Source organism: Theropithecus gelada, chromosome 11 (assembly GCF_003255815.1).
Source record: "Theropithecus gelada isolate Dixy chromosome 11, Tgel_1.0, whole genome shotgun sequence".
Classification (NCBI taxonomy): Eukaryota; Metazoa; Chordata; class Mammalia; order Primates; family Cercopithecidae; genus Theropithecus; species Theropithecus gelada.
This window is the reverse complement of record NC_037679.1, coordinates 121,519,306-121,533,652: the sequence shown is the minus strand read 5'-3', so window position 1 is coordinate 121,533,652 and position 14,347 is coordinate 121,519,306. Positions and strand designations below refer to the sequence as shown.

Here is a 14,347-nt window from a genome sequence, read left to right as displayed (position 1 = left end):
CCTGGGCAACATAGCAAGACATCATCTTTGAAAGAAAATTAATTTTTGCATATGGGCCATTCTTGATTTAGGGTGTTCTGTCCTTGTCCCTCCCCTTGCCCATATACCCACTAGAAACACCCAATCTGCTATTTCCAGAGTCATTTTTACAAAACAATTGTTCCCTCACTTTTTCTTTTCTTAAAAACATCCTGTTTTAAGGTACAATCTTGTCACTCTCTTTAAAACCCTGTAAGATTTGTCCCAATATAACTTACGTCTTTTCAAACAGTATTGTTCTCTCTTTTCTCTAGATCTAATCTCACTCTATTCTACATTTTGCTGCAAACCCAAGTATGCTCATCTGTCCCCACTGCCTCCTCAAAATCTCCTCCCCACCCTTTAAGACCCAATCAAATCCCACCTCTTCTAGTGGAACCTCCCAAAACCCAGTCTCTTCCTTTGCTCTGGTGGCTAGTCTAGTTCACAGAATGCTCTTCCCCAACCAACCTCCAAAAGGACCAAAAAATAGATGTTTAAAATTTTAACATATTTTATATTTCCCGAGTAACGTAACATAGATGTAATATACTTTAAAAAAAAAAATACAAAGTTCCCTTCATCTCAACTCCCATAAGCCATCCCACTTAGCAGTTTTTCATGCACTGACAAATGTAAACCATACATGTGTGCTTGGTGTTTTACTTCTTAAAATATATGTGATAGACATCTGTACAAGTCAGTATATTCAATCTTTTTAACAGCTAAACAGTATTCTAAATCTGCTTTTTATTATAGTCATGAATAAGCTGTGCCATCTCTTTCTGCCCCCATCTCCTGTATGTGAATACTCTTAAGGTAATGATCATGTTTTGTTTGTCTTTCCATCTCCAAGAGGACCTTGTACCAAGGCTGGGAATTGCTTAACACATGCTTAATGAAATAGTAACAACCGTATCTGTCATCAAACCAGCGCATGTTGTGTGCCAAGAAACCAGCTGTTAGTGCTTCACATACATTATCAGATGTAATCTTCATAACCACGCAATTATTCCCATTTCACAGAAGACTTAACCAAAATCACACAGCTAGTAACAACAGGGGATTCTAATCCACATCTGTCTGACTCTGGAGCCCCCACCCTTCTCCCTATGCTATAGTTAATAAATTTTTATAAGGACATCCTCTGCTTTCTTAACCAAAGCTGGAGAACAGAAGAGTTCCAAGTATTCTGTTGTGGGCAGGTGGGAATGAGGATAAGAAACAGGAGGTGGAATAAATGCCAAGTAGATGGAGTCAAGGGATTGTAGCTGTAAACCTACCGAGTACCTTCTAGGAGAGAGAGCTGAATTCTTTGCCTCCCCCTTTCAGGCTCCCCACTACACTTCCCTTTGGTAACAGTGCCACCATTTGTTGAAGATCTTCCATGTGCTGAATATGCCATTATTATTCCTATTACTAATTTCTGGCCAGGCGTGGTGGCTCACGCCTGTAATCCCAGTACTTTGGGAGGCCAAGGCTGGCAGATCAGCTGAGATCAGGAGTTCAAGACCAGTCTGGCCAACAATAGTGAAATCCTGTCTCTACTAAAAATAAAAAAATAAAAAAAAATTTTTTTTTAATTAGCTGGTCATGGTGGTGGGCACCTGTAATCCCAGCTACTTAGGAAGCTGAGGCTGGAGAATCGCTTGAACCCAGGAGGGTTTCAGTGAGCCGAGATTGCACCACTGCACTCCAGCCTGGGTGACAGCGTGAGACGGTCTCAAAAAAATAATAATAATTTCGAATTATTTCTAATCCTTGCAAAAATGCTATGGCACATATATCAGAGCTACCATTTTATAGACGAGAAAGCTGAGACCCAGAGGGGTTAAATTACTTGCCAATATTAGACTGTAAAAAATAGCAAAGCCAGGATTCAAGTTGAGGATCTGCATGGCTCCAAAGTCCTGTTTTTCTCGTACAGAATAAAGCCTTTTTATTTTTAAAGAAAAGATGAACTATGATTTTTAAACATTTAGACTCAGTTAAGATCACATTTGGCTGCAAGTAACTGACCCAAGTTCTGTGGTTTAACCAAGTAGAGATTTTATTTTTCTCACAGAGTCAAGAAATGGGCAGACAGGGTGCAGTAGAGCAGTTGCAGAATGCTATCAGCTTTCTCAGCCTCCTTCTAACTTTCCACCCAGTCATCCTTAACCCTCAAGCATCTTGTCTTTGGTCACACAATGGCCTGTTTACTTTCTCCAGGGAAGAAGTACAAAGAGCAAAAGTCTTAACAGGCAAGCTCACAGAGGCTTCCCCTTTAAAGTGCTTTGGGGAGCGGGGCATCCAGCTATTTACATCTCATCAGCCAGGACTACTGTCACTGAACCACCTCCCAGCTGCAAGGGATTCTGGGAAATCTAGCACTTAACTGGACATAGTGGTGAATTAAACAAAATGGATTCAGTTATAGAGAAGGAAGGGGGATAGATATCTGTTGGGCATCCAGCTGTGTCTTTCCCACAAGGTGATATGAAGTGCAAATCATCCCAGAGAATCAAATTCCCTTAGTAGACAAAAACAATAAAAGAAACTTAATTCTGTGTATAGCAGCTTTCTCAGTTATGCAAAGTCACACACTGATGGAGGTGGAGGATGGAAGGATCTGAAAGTTTGACAAAACCATCCAGGCAGCTGATCCAGAGGAAAAACACTGAGACCCAGGTGACTTCACACAAATGGCCCTGGCCAGATCACAGGTTCAACCAGAGTGTCTCCCGTGAGTCGTCACTGTTTCCCTTCCTCCCTCTCACTTCCCAGTATTAATTTCGAGAATCCACAGGTTCATTCGACTCTTCTATCATTCACAAGAAAAAGTAGAGTGTGTTCAAATTCCAATGCAAACAAAAGAAAACTCTCTACTGTGTCGTTATAAGCAGCAGCATCTTTAGAAAAAGATAATGGTTGCAAAGGCATTCTTTATGCAATAGCAGCTGCTCTGTCGAGTCACTAGATGAAAAAAGTAGACCATAGAGTTTCAACCTTGTTTTCACTTTTTTCTAAATAAAGTAAATGCAATAAACTTTCCTCATGAAAAACTTATGCAATTCTGTGGCAGTGAGAAAATATTTGTGTAGAGTACTATAGATGAAGAGAAGGGTGACAAAGTGCCAGCGAAAGGACATCGGTGAGCTTGATCCTAGGCACAAAAATACAAGAAAACACAGGTACATTTAGTGATATGGTACAATATTACTGCATACCATAAAAGAGTCCACACCGTTCCCAATGGGCCTCTCTAGTTCTTCCTCAAAACGACCTTGCTGGCCTAAAGAATCTGGCCACTTCTTAAGAGTTCAGCTTTTATTGCTAAAAGGAAAAATTAAAATTTGGCAACTTATTATTTATTTATTTATTTTTATTTATTTATTTATTTATTTTGACAGAATCTCGCTCTGTTGCCCTGGCTGGAGTGCAATGGCACAATCTCAGCTCACTGCAACCTCCACCTCCCAGCTTCAAGCAATTCTCCTGCCTCAGCCTCCTGAGTAGCTGGGACCACAGGCATGCGCCACCACACCCGGCCAATTTTTGTATTTTTAGTAGAGATGGGGTTTTGCCACGTTGGCCCGGCTGGTCTCGAACTCCTGGCCCCAAGTGATCCACCCGCCTCAGCCTCCCAAAGTGCTGGGATTACAGGCATGAGCCATCGCATCTGGCCTGGCCACTTCTTTAGGAATAGACTTGCCACTGAAGAAAGCCTTAGTCCCTCTTGCACCAGGTGAAATTTGAGTTTCACCTCTTAACAAAGACACGCACACGAAGAATGAGCACACTGACTCTTCTGAACTTGTCTTTTTATGTCAAAGGCATAATTTCCCTAAATTAAAGGAGAGGTGAAAATATCCAGGCCTACCGTGGAGTCCAGAGGGTGTCCCTAAAATCTGGGGCCAGCCCCAAACATGATGGTGGTACTTGATCTTCTTCCTATATGATCCATATTTAAGACAAGACCCTTGGCCAGAATGACTGATACTCAATGCAATTTAAGTTTATACAATTCCTTCGGGCATGGACATTGTTAGGTGCGCACCCCTGTACAGAAAACCAGTACACGATCTTTCTATTCTGAACTCATTACACTTGCCAACAAAAACAAGGATGTGTTGGGGGGGCCAGTCAAAATGTGAGTCCCATCAAGTTCCCAGGGAGACGCATAACCAAAGAGGATTCACAAACTGTGACAACACGTCCACCTGGACCACTCAGAGTCCAAACCCACCTTCCAGAAACAGACACTCTTCAGTGGGTTTAGACTGGTACATATTTACCTCAGGTTCTCTCCCTTCCTCCCCCAAACTGCCTAAAAAGTGCGTAAACTTAAAACTCCTGGAAGAACCCACATTTTTTTGATCTCAAATCCAGCTGTCTGGTATGTTAGTTTTTTTTTTTTAGAAGTGGAAAAACAATGCTCACCACTTGGCTTTTGGAGACCATTATCACTGAACACCAAATGAGCATCAGTCATTATTATATCTAAAACGAAGAGTGTAAAAGAAAAGATTCTATGTATTTTGTAGGGTGGAATAATTCAGTTTAGTTTTAAATGTATGAGCTCCACTGAACACAGCATCAATTTCTGTGGCAGTGACATATATGACAAAAGCTGTAGGGTTTTTTGTTGTTGTTGTTTTGTTTTTCTAGGAAGAAGGTTCTAATGGGCACTGCAATGAATTTGAAAAATAACGGACATAACACACCACTGATGGCACTGAACTACAAGAGCCCAGAACAGTTTTTGGACAGTTGGATAACTGATTTAATTGTGAAGTTATCCACCTTTAGTTGAACAGAAAATGCTGGCCAGAAGGCATTTTGTTCTCTTTATTCACAAAGAATACCCTGCATAACCGGGCATGGTGGCTCACGCCTGTAATCCCAGCACTTTGGGAGGCTGAGGCAGGCGGATCACCTGAGGTCAGGAGTTCGAGACCAGCCCGGCTAACATGGTGAAACCCTGTATCTACTAAAAATACAAAAATTAGCCAGGCGTTGTGGCGTATACCTGTAATCCTAGCTACTTGGGACCCTGAGGCATAAGAATCACTTGAAAACGGGAGGTGGGGGTTGCAGCAAACCAAGATCATGCCACTGCACTCCAGCCGGGGCAACAGAGAGAGACTCTGTCTCAAAAACAAACAAACAAACCAAAAAAAAACAAAGAATATCCCGCATCAAAATGTGACAGTAACACTAACAGCTTTGACTCTCATATTTAAATCCATCTGTTTGACCATGGTTAAAAATAACAAAATAATCATGATAGTTATGATTATGGCTCCCTGAAAGATTTCACAACTGGCTGCTCAACTGTGATTTTTTTTTCTTAATTTTGGAGCTAATATGACTTTCTAAGGAAATCTCTGAAAATAAAAACGTCATTATGCAAAACTTCTTGCCTATGTTTTCACCTTGAAGCGACGTTTCTTTAATAAAGAATCAAGACACAGACCCAAACATGAATGAATATGCATTCATTAATTCATTCCTTCATTCATTGTTTTGAAAAGGTAATTCAAACTAGGCCAGAGACATGTAATAACATCTTTGAAAAGACAGGCTGGGCACCCATGGCTCACTCCTGTAATCCTAGCCCTTTGGGAGGTCGAGGTGGGTTGACTGCTTGAACCCAGGAGTCCAAGATCAGCCTGAGCAACATGGCGAAAACCTGCCTCTACTAAAAATACAAAAATTAACTGGGCATGTTGATGCATGACTGTAATCCCAGCGGAGGCTGAAGTGGGAGGATCATTTGAACCTGAGAGGCAGAGTCTACAGTGAACTGAGATTGCACCACTGCACTCCATCCAAGGTGACAGAGCGAGACCCTGTCTCAAAAAAGAAAAGGAAAAAAAAAGGCAGAGTGCTGAATAAGGTCTTCTTTCAGTTAACAGTTTGAAAATTATGCTGGTTTGGGATATAAATAAAAAGTTAATTTTAATGTAACAAATTATCAACATAATCTAAATTAACTTATACAAATGTTGTATGAATATGAAAGGTTTTAAAAGAAGTCAGCTAGTCAGCAACTGAGGGAAAAAGTACCTTGTTCTGATTTATCTCATGGTGGAACAGGGAGTAACAAAAAGACTATATAAACAGTTAATTAACTGTCCCTCAATGAACTTGTTCCCAAAAAATGTCAATGATGCCCTTGAAATTAGGCACCATTGATCTGGAACTTCAATGTGTCCCTGGATTTCAAATCAACATTTATTCATTAAGGCCTAATGACCTTAATTTTTATTTTATTTTATTTATTTATTTTTGAGATGGAGTTTCACTCTTGTTGCCCAAGCTGGAGTGCAATAATGAGATCTCAGCTCACTGCAACCTCCGCCTCCCAAGTTCAAGCGATTCTCTTGCCTCAGCCTCCCTCTCCTGCCTCAGCCTCCCAAGTAGCTGGGACTACAGGCGCCCGCCACCACACTCGGCAATTTGTTTGTATTTTTAGTAGAAACGGAGTTTCACCATGTTAGCCAGCCTGGTCTCGAACTCCTGACCTCAGGTGATCCACCTGCCTCAAGTGCTGGGATTACAGGCGTGAGCCACCGCACCTGGCCGACCTTAATTTTTAAAATTGCTCTTGGAAGTATGACAGTTGTGGGTCAAAAGTAATTTAACCAAAACCTGATCCTACCTTTCTCAATAACTCAAACATCTTTTAAGTATTCTGTGTTTTCCTCACCAGATCTGCCTCATAAACATGGACTGAGAAAGAGAAATATTGGTTTAAATTAAGTATGTAAAATTACTGCTATTACTCAAACTGTGAATCAAATTTAGAGTTTTGGTATATTCAAGTCCCTCAACTAGGACTAGTTTCTTGGAAAGAAAGTGTAAATCTGAATTTGGCACATAAGGATAACGTCCTAAAGATACTCTTCTCTACTTAACCGTCTGGCTTTTGCAGCCCCATCTTTTGGTATTACAAATGCAGTTGGAACACTATCAACCAAGGAACACTACACTGAGTTCACATTATCCCACTCCACAGCTCTATCCTACTGAAAAAGTACACTGGAAATATGGTATGTTTTATGTACTCCCCATAGAAAAGACTTGTTCACCATTATTGCAGAGCCATTTGCAATTTTTGTGTCTTAAGCCAAAATACAAACCAAAATTAAAATGTTCTTGTCTTTCCAATAAAGCAAATTTTCCTTTCTCAAAAAGCCTGCTATTTATCCACCCTATTTAATTTTTCCAGGAACTAAGAACAATACAGACCCAGGTATGTCATAAACAACGGCACAACCAAACACTCTTTCTAGTTCTGAAACCTAATGATCATCTGGCTAGAAAGATAGAGAACCCCATGGAGAGTCCTCTATCCCATTTCCTGACTTGGGTTTACTAGAGGTACTGTTGTGGCTTCTTTCTTTCTCCATCTCCTGGAAATGCTTTTTCCTTCAGGGGCCTGGGATATGGATTTTGACTCACAATGAAGTCCACTCCCATTTCCTCCAGACCTGGCAACAGTAGGATCCTCACTGCTAAGGAGGAACTTCGGTGAAAGAAAGGGGAAACTTGACTCAGGGGTCTCAGCGCTGACTTTTTTTTTTTTTTTCCTTCCTGCTCCAGAAGAGAGCCTTAAAGCACTGATGAGAGGGTCCTGAATCAGTGTATGGAGTCAATTTCCCCGCCCCTTCGAGAAAGTCAATCACACCCAGTTAGTGACCAGGGCACACAAAATCTCCACACAGGAAAAAGACAGCGTTTGAAACAGGAAATAAACAAAAATCAGAATTCTGTTCTTTCACTTCTTAAAGTATCTTTTCACTTCTTAAAGTATCTTTTTCCTCCCGACAGGCAATTGCTTTCCCAAAATACCAAACTTGGACTTTGAAATCAAGTTCTCTTTCTATTGCTCTCCGCAGTTCTCACTGAAAGAAAGGATTTGTTTTGGTCCCACATGTTGAAAAATTCACGACTCTATAATTAAGAGTTTATATGCCACGCCTTCTACCGCATTTCCCTGTTAAAACTCCCTTCTCTAAAAGAGATCCCTGAAAACACAACTACCAGCCCACCTTTAAAGCAGCCACAGGAAACAGATCTGAAGATTCTCAGCAGCCATCCTAACCCCTCCAAATACAAAGTTGGCAGCTGAAGGGATTTCTCGGTTAAAATGAGCGAATACTAGTTGCAGTTTTAGAAGTGTGCCCCCAAGAGACGAGTTTTCCCACAAGCTCATAATTAATACACACTCCAAGTGAATTTCTCACATCCTGACTGGATTACACAAAAGGATATTTTACATTGATATATAAGAATAACATTGATATTCTTTTAATATATAATAGGCCACAAGGAGACAAAAAAATACAAAACTTTTTTTCTTTTCAACGAGCATAATTTTTGAGTCGATGATTCATAATTTTTTTGCGGCATTTTAAAATCCCCCAATATAGAGAGAGACACACCCCTCTGGTTGGGGTTCTCAGGTATTACTGGGAACCTAGGGTGTGGGGGTCTAAGGATACAGACAAGACCTAAACGTCCAATCCTGGAGTATTCTTCACGTACAAGCTCGGTCGGAGCCCCAGGAGTTAAGCCCTACCCTCCACCCCTACCACCCCCCAAAAGTGCCCGTTCCCATTGGGAAACAGGAGTGAGTTGCACAAGGAAATCGACCCGGGGAAGAGGAGGAGCAGCTGCAACAGCCAGCTGCAGCCACACAACGGTGCCACTTCCCTCCCGTCTCGTAGTGGAGCAAAACGCCCTTACCTGGGGGGTGGAGAGCCGCCGGCACTAGTTCCAAAAGTTCTCGTCCACCTCCTCTTGGAGTTCAAAGCCCCAACACTCCGGCCCGTCCGCCGGCTCGCAGCACACGAGTCCTTCCCCGTCCCTTCCCCACCCTGCCTGCACTACACCATGTCAGGAATCCGGGCAGGCACCGAGCTGGGAGCTGACATCACTCCCAGTTCAGGTACCTCCCCCTCCCACTGCCGCCCTTCTCTCCTCCCTCCCTGCAGGAATCAGCCAAAGAGAGTCAGCAGTGGGGCGGAGCCGGAGGCGCCTGCGCGCCCGCTGATTGGAGCCGGGGAACGTCACTCAGAGGAGTCCACTAATTTTATACATTCCTCGCTGAGCCAGACTAGGGCTGGAAGTGGGTGGATGGAAGAAAATGCTGCCCTTCCTGCTATCTCTAAGGAATGGAGATAATGCGATGGGGAAGAACCTGGCGGGTCGAGTTTTAGACTTTTCTTGTTGTAGTTACTGAGATTGCAGATCAGAAACGAAACTAACCCACGCGAACCCCCTTTTTAAGGAGAAACAATTGCCTCAGTGTCACGGGCACACGGGCATGTACGAGCCCGGCGGCGCGTGGTGTAGAAAATGGCTAGCTTTAAGCCATGCAAATAAAGGAAAACGTCAGCTCACCCTTCTGCCCTTTTATCCTGGGACTGCTGGGTGTTCCCTTAGACGGGGAATGTAGAGCTTCAAAAGCACTTCAGAAAGATTTGGAAGAGACTCCTGAAAACGGTGACCGAGCTTTGAATTGCTAAGTGGTGTTATCAGCCATGTGGCTGCTTTTGCTTTTAGCAATGAAAATCACACCACACAAGCTTCTCGGGCAAGTAAAATTGAATCTCTGAAGCAAGAAAAATTTATTTACTCGTTTAAAGACCTTAAGGCTGCTGTTTTAATGCACACACTGAAAAGGGTGGAGGAAGGAGGGACCTCACAATTGAGTTCCACAAACCACATGAGAATAATTACTGTTGAATGGAACCAATTGTAGTGGCTGAGCTATCAATTAAGAATTAACTAACGTTTATCCTTGACAGATATCATGCGGTATAATCCCCTTGGCTGACAGAAGAGAAAGATTCTCAGAAGATGGTTCTTTCAAGGCAGATGCTACTTAGAGGCAGGACTGAATGGTGAAAAGCAGCTTTATTTGTGTGAGATATAGGTAGCATATAACCCACCATCTTCTAGAAATATAGTGAATTAATAACTTTCTTTTTTTCTCTTTTTTTTTTTTAAAAACAGCTCACTCTGTCACCCAGGCTGGAGTGCAGTGGCACGATCTGGCTCACAGCAACCTCCTCCTCCCGGGTTCAAGTGATTCTCCTGCTTCATCCTCAGAGTAGCTGGGACTACAGGCGCCCACCACCACACCCGGCTAATTTTTGTATTTTTAGTGGAGAGGGGTTTCTGCCATGCTGGCCAGGCTGGTCTCGAAATCCTGACCTCGAGTGATCCGCCTGCCTCTGCCTCACAAACTGCTGGGATTACAGGTGTGAGCCACCGCGCCAGGCTTCATTGTTTTTTGATGGATGACATGCCTTACATTTCACCGATCTGCCAAAAATTGTAGAGGGATGCACAGAATCCAGCATTGTGTCTTGTTTAATCTTCCCAATCATCCTGTAAATTGAGTGTTATTAGCCCTATTTTAACAGAAGGAATCAAAGGCTCAGCAAAGTTATGTAAGTAAATTTCTCCAGATCACCCGGAACTTGGATTGAAACCAAGGTCTATTTGACTCCAAAGCCATAGTTTTTCTTTCCATATCTCAAGTATTGAGTGTCCATAATTTATATTTTTTCAAACAATAGAATGCTACAAGAAATCCACAGGCTTGGGCCACTGCGCTCGCAGACCTACTTTGTATCATTACCCTCTTGTTGCTTGTCAGGCCTGCACTATCCCAAACTCCTGACTTGAATTTCTGACTCCAGTTTCTCCCAATTCTAATTCTTTCTCTGTACCACTACCAGATGAGTTTTCTAAAATGTTTGGTTTTGTCATCAACCTCTTCCCCTCTAAATCAGGTCCCCCTTTCCCGGCAATTCTTTTCTAGCCATTTAAAACTCTCCCTTATCTGGCTTCTACTTCCCTTTCCCAGCTTATCTCCTACTTCGCTCCCAGGAAACCCTCTCTGTAGTCAAAACAGGTCTACTCACAGATCCCTGCTTCATTCTCACCTTTCGGCCTAACCGGAATCCCCACTCATCTGTGTGTTAAGTCCCACCCTTCTCTCAAAGCCTAATTAAAGTCCTTGTCCTGTGCCAAGACTTAGCTGTGTGTTACAGCGGACAGAAAAAAAGGACTCAAGGTTCTTGGCCTGGCTCTGCCACTTACCTATTGGGTAACTTTGGGCAAGTCACTAAAACATCCATCCCTAATCTCAGTTACCTCCTCTTTAAAATAGGGCTGACAATACCTACGTTAAAGGTTGTTATAAGGATTGAGATTGTAGAGATGTGTAAACATGTGGTTATACATGTCCAGTTAAATGCCTTTCCTGCCTTCCCAAACTCTGAAGAGCAAGCATATTGCTTATAGGACCTCTTTATATTCCTTGTACCCAATTCAAGGAAAAGGCTCAATAAAAATACAGGGCGTGAGAAAATGGATCATTGTATCATTTCTATTCTCTTCCATTCTTTAAATGCACTGTGTCCCCAAATAATATCTCAGACAAAAACTAACTGTTTCTTCTTGTTCTTTTTTTCCCTCTCTCTCTCTCTCTATCTTTTTATGCTTTGGCCAGAGCCCTTCCGTTCTCCCACACCCCTACCCACCATTTGTTCAACACCCTTAACTCCCTCAGATTACTTCTGGACCAACTACTTCACCTTTCTCTTAGCTACTCACCCTTCCCTGTCCCACAGTCAGGGACACAACTTGTCCATCAGTGTCTGTTGCCTGTCTTGCTCCCAGATGCCTTTAAACAGAGGCTGGGTGGCTACCAGCCATTCCTACAGCCCTAGTCAGGACGGCTGCATCCAGGCTCGCATTCTTCCAAAACTACAGCCAGCCGCAGGAGATGGGGGAGGGAATGTCCCACCCCCACAGAGATGGCAGGATAGAAAAACAGGAAGTCGCCTCCCATCTTCTCTGCAGCTGGAGTGATAACAGCTGCCATCCAGAATCCAGAAAACAAAAGACTCAAAGGGAAGGCTGAAAACAGGCCAGGTTTGGAGCAGTAATGTTCAAGCTAGAGGTTACAGAGTGGGTGACGAAGGAACCAATGGTTGAGATTTCAGCCTCTTTCCCCCCCCTCTTTAACCAGAGTTACAGCTCTTTTATCTGCTCTACATTTAGGCTTCACTATGATACTTCATTTTTTGAAGACAGTGTAACCCTTAAATAAACATACTGAAATCACTGGCCTCTGGGTATCTTGGGGAAACTCCAAAAAAATCAGGATAGTACAGCAGAAGCAACACAGGATGCCTGATGAGAAGGTAACCAGAACTTACTATCCCGGCTCCTGGCTGGCTTAGTGCAAATGATTATTTATGATTCCTATGGTTTCAATGCTAATTTACTCTGTAGGTCTAGATATTTTCTGCCTAGTTATTCCTATGACCAGCCTTACCTTTGGTAACTTTTTGCCAAAGAGTACCACTATTGGGGGGTAGGGAGCAAGAGACACCGCAGAGCAGGAGTAAACTACTCAATTAGAACTTGAAATGGATCCTAAAAGTCATTTGATGCAACCACTATTAAAATGCAAGAAACCCTTCATCAACATTCCTTACAGGTAGCTTCCAGCCCCTGCTTGAACTCATCTGGCAACCAGTAACACACAAAGAAGCAAGCAGCCCACCATTAAAGATCTTTCTCATCTCCATCTGGATCCTGCTTTACTGACTTTCTCCCCAGAGACATCTGTCTTGTGTCCCATTTAATCCTCACAAACATCCTGTAAGTGTTACTAGCATCATTTTGACATGAGGAATCAAAGACTCTCCAGGGTTATACAAGTAAATTGCTCCAGATTGCCCAGAACTGGGATTGAAACCAAGGTCTAGGGGCCGAGCGCGATGGCTCATGCCTGTAATCCCAGCACTTTGGGAGGCCGAGGTGGGCGGATCACGAGGTCAGAAGATTGAGACCATCCTGGCCAACATGGTGAAACCCCATCTCTACTAAAAATACAAAAGTTAGCTGGGTGTGGTGGTGGACACCTGTAATTCCAGCTACTCGGGAGGCTGAGCCAGGACAATGGCTTGAACCCGGGAGGCGGAGGTTGCAGTGAGCCAAGATCGCGCCACTGCACTCCAGCCAGGTGACAGAGCAAGACTCCGTCTCAAAAAAAAAAGAAAAGAAAAGAAAAGAAAAAGAAAAGAAACCAAGGTCTATTTGACTCCAAACCTATTTTGTCTTTCTATTTCTAAAGCATTGATTGTCCACAATTTACACTGTCACTTCTGCCCTTTGCAGTAACAGAACAAGCTGACTCTTGCTGTCACCCCATCCCCAAACCTGAGCAGGCATGAGGACATCTCCCCTACTTTGGATACGGATGCCATCAGAGGCTCACCCTACTCATCAAGTCCACGTCATTTGCCTGTCTGGGCTTTATAGGCTTCCAGGTGCAGCTCTCTAAAGCACAACCCTGATCACTCCTGACTCTAAAAACTTAAATGACTCTCCCTTTACCAAGGAACAAAACTCATCAGGCTTTCTTGACTAGTGTCCAAAAGCCTTCACATCCTTGCCCCCAACTTACCTTTCTGAACTTATTTTCCACTCTTCTTCATATCCCCACAGTGCATGAACTGCATGACTTTGCACCCATATTCCCTAATAATATGTCCTCACTGTGATTTTTGCCCGTTTCTACGAAAATCTACCTCACAGTGTGGTTGCAAGGATCTGACAGGATGTCATATGCAAGATGACAGAGCACCTTGCCTGACACATCATAGGTCATAAGCAAACATATTTTCCTCTTTCCTATGACATAAAACAATCGTACTGTTATTTTTATAGGTGCCTTATGTTCCTTTCTGGCTGCAAGTTTCTTACAGCCCTCAAGAACAGAATGCTAATTTAGTTCATCTTTACATCCTTTATAGGATCTAGAACCATGTTTTGTCCCATAGATATTGATTAAAGATTCACCAAATGAATGAATGAATGAATGCTGTCTTTTGCTCATAACCTGCTATGGTCTAGGTCTTCAGAAGTTCAGAAATAACTTGACCAGACTGATCACAAAGGATCTGGGTGCCTCCAGTTGTTGTTATCCCAGTTACACTGCCAAACACAGAGTGGGTTAAACACGTGGTATAAATCATGAACCCAAATCCAAATGAAACAAGCTTAGCTTTAGAATTCCTTCTAAAGGAAATTACTGCTTATTCTGTCTGATCCTAAGCATGGCATTGGTGATAATCCAGACATTATTTTAATATCCTTTCATTGAATGCTAAGCCACTACCTAGCTCTCATCATTGACATCATTTCCGAATCTAGCCCTCCTCCCCATTCTCTTCTTGCTCACAGAGACAGGTTAGAAACAGGCACAATATCTTGCTCCAAGTGGGGAGTCTTATTTTAATCACTTCTTCCT

At 42.8% G+C, this 14,347-nt stretch overlaps 1 protein-coding gene across 5 annotated transcripts in view; it reads right to left on the bottom strand.

Annotated features, from left to right (window-relative positions):
* Positions 1-9,007, bottom strand: part of LOC112634732 (liprin-beta-1) — a 173,326-nt gene extending 164,319 nt beyond the window's left edge. For 4 of the 5 annotated variants that reach the window (XM_025402481.1, XM_025402482.1, XM_025402484.1 and 1 more), the window contains exon 1: positions 8,755-9,007. The gene's annotated coding sequence lies outside the window, so the exon portion shown is untranslated. The remainder of the gene's footprint in view (positions 1-8,754) is intronic. The other variant, XM_025402483.1, reaches the window with a different exon arrangement.
* Positions 9,008-14,347: the final 5,340 nt, after the last annotated feature.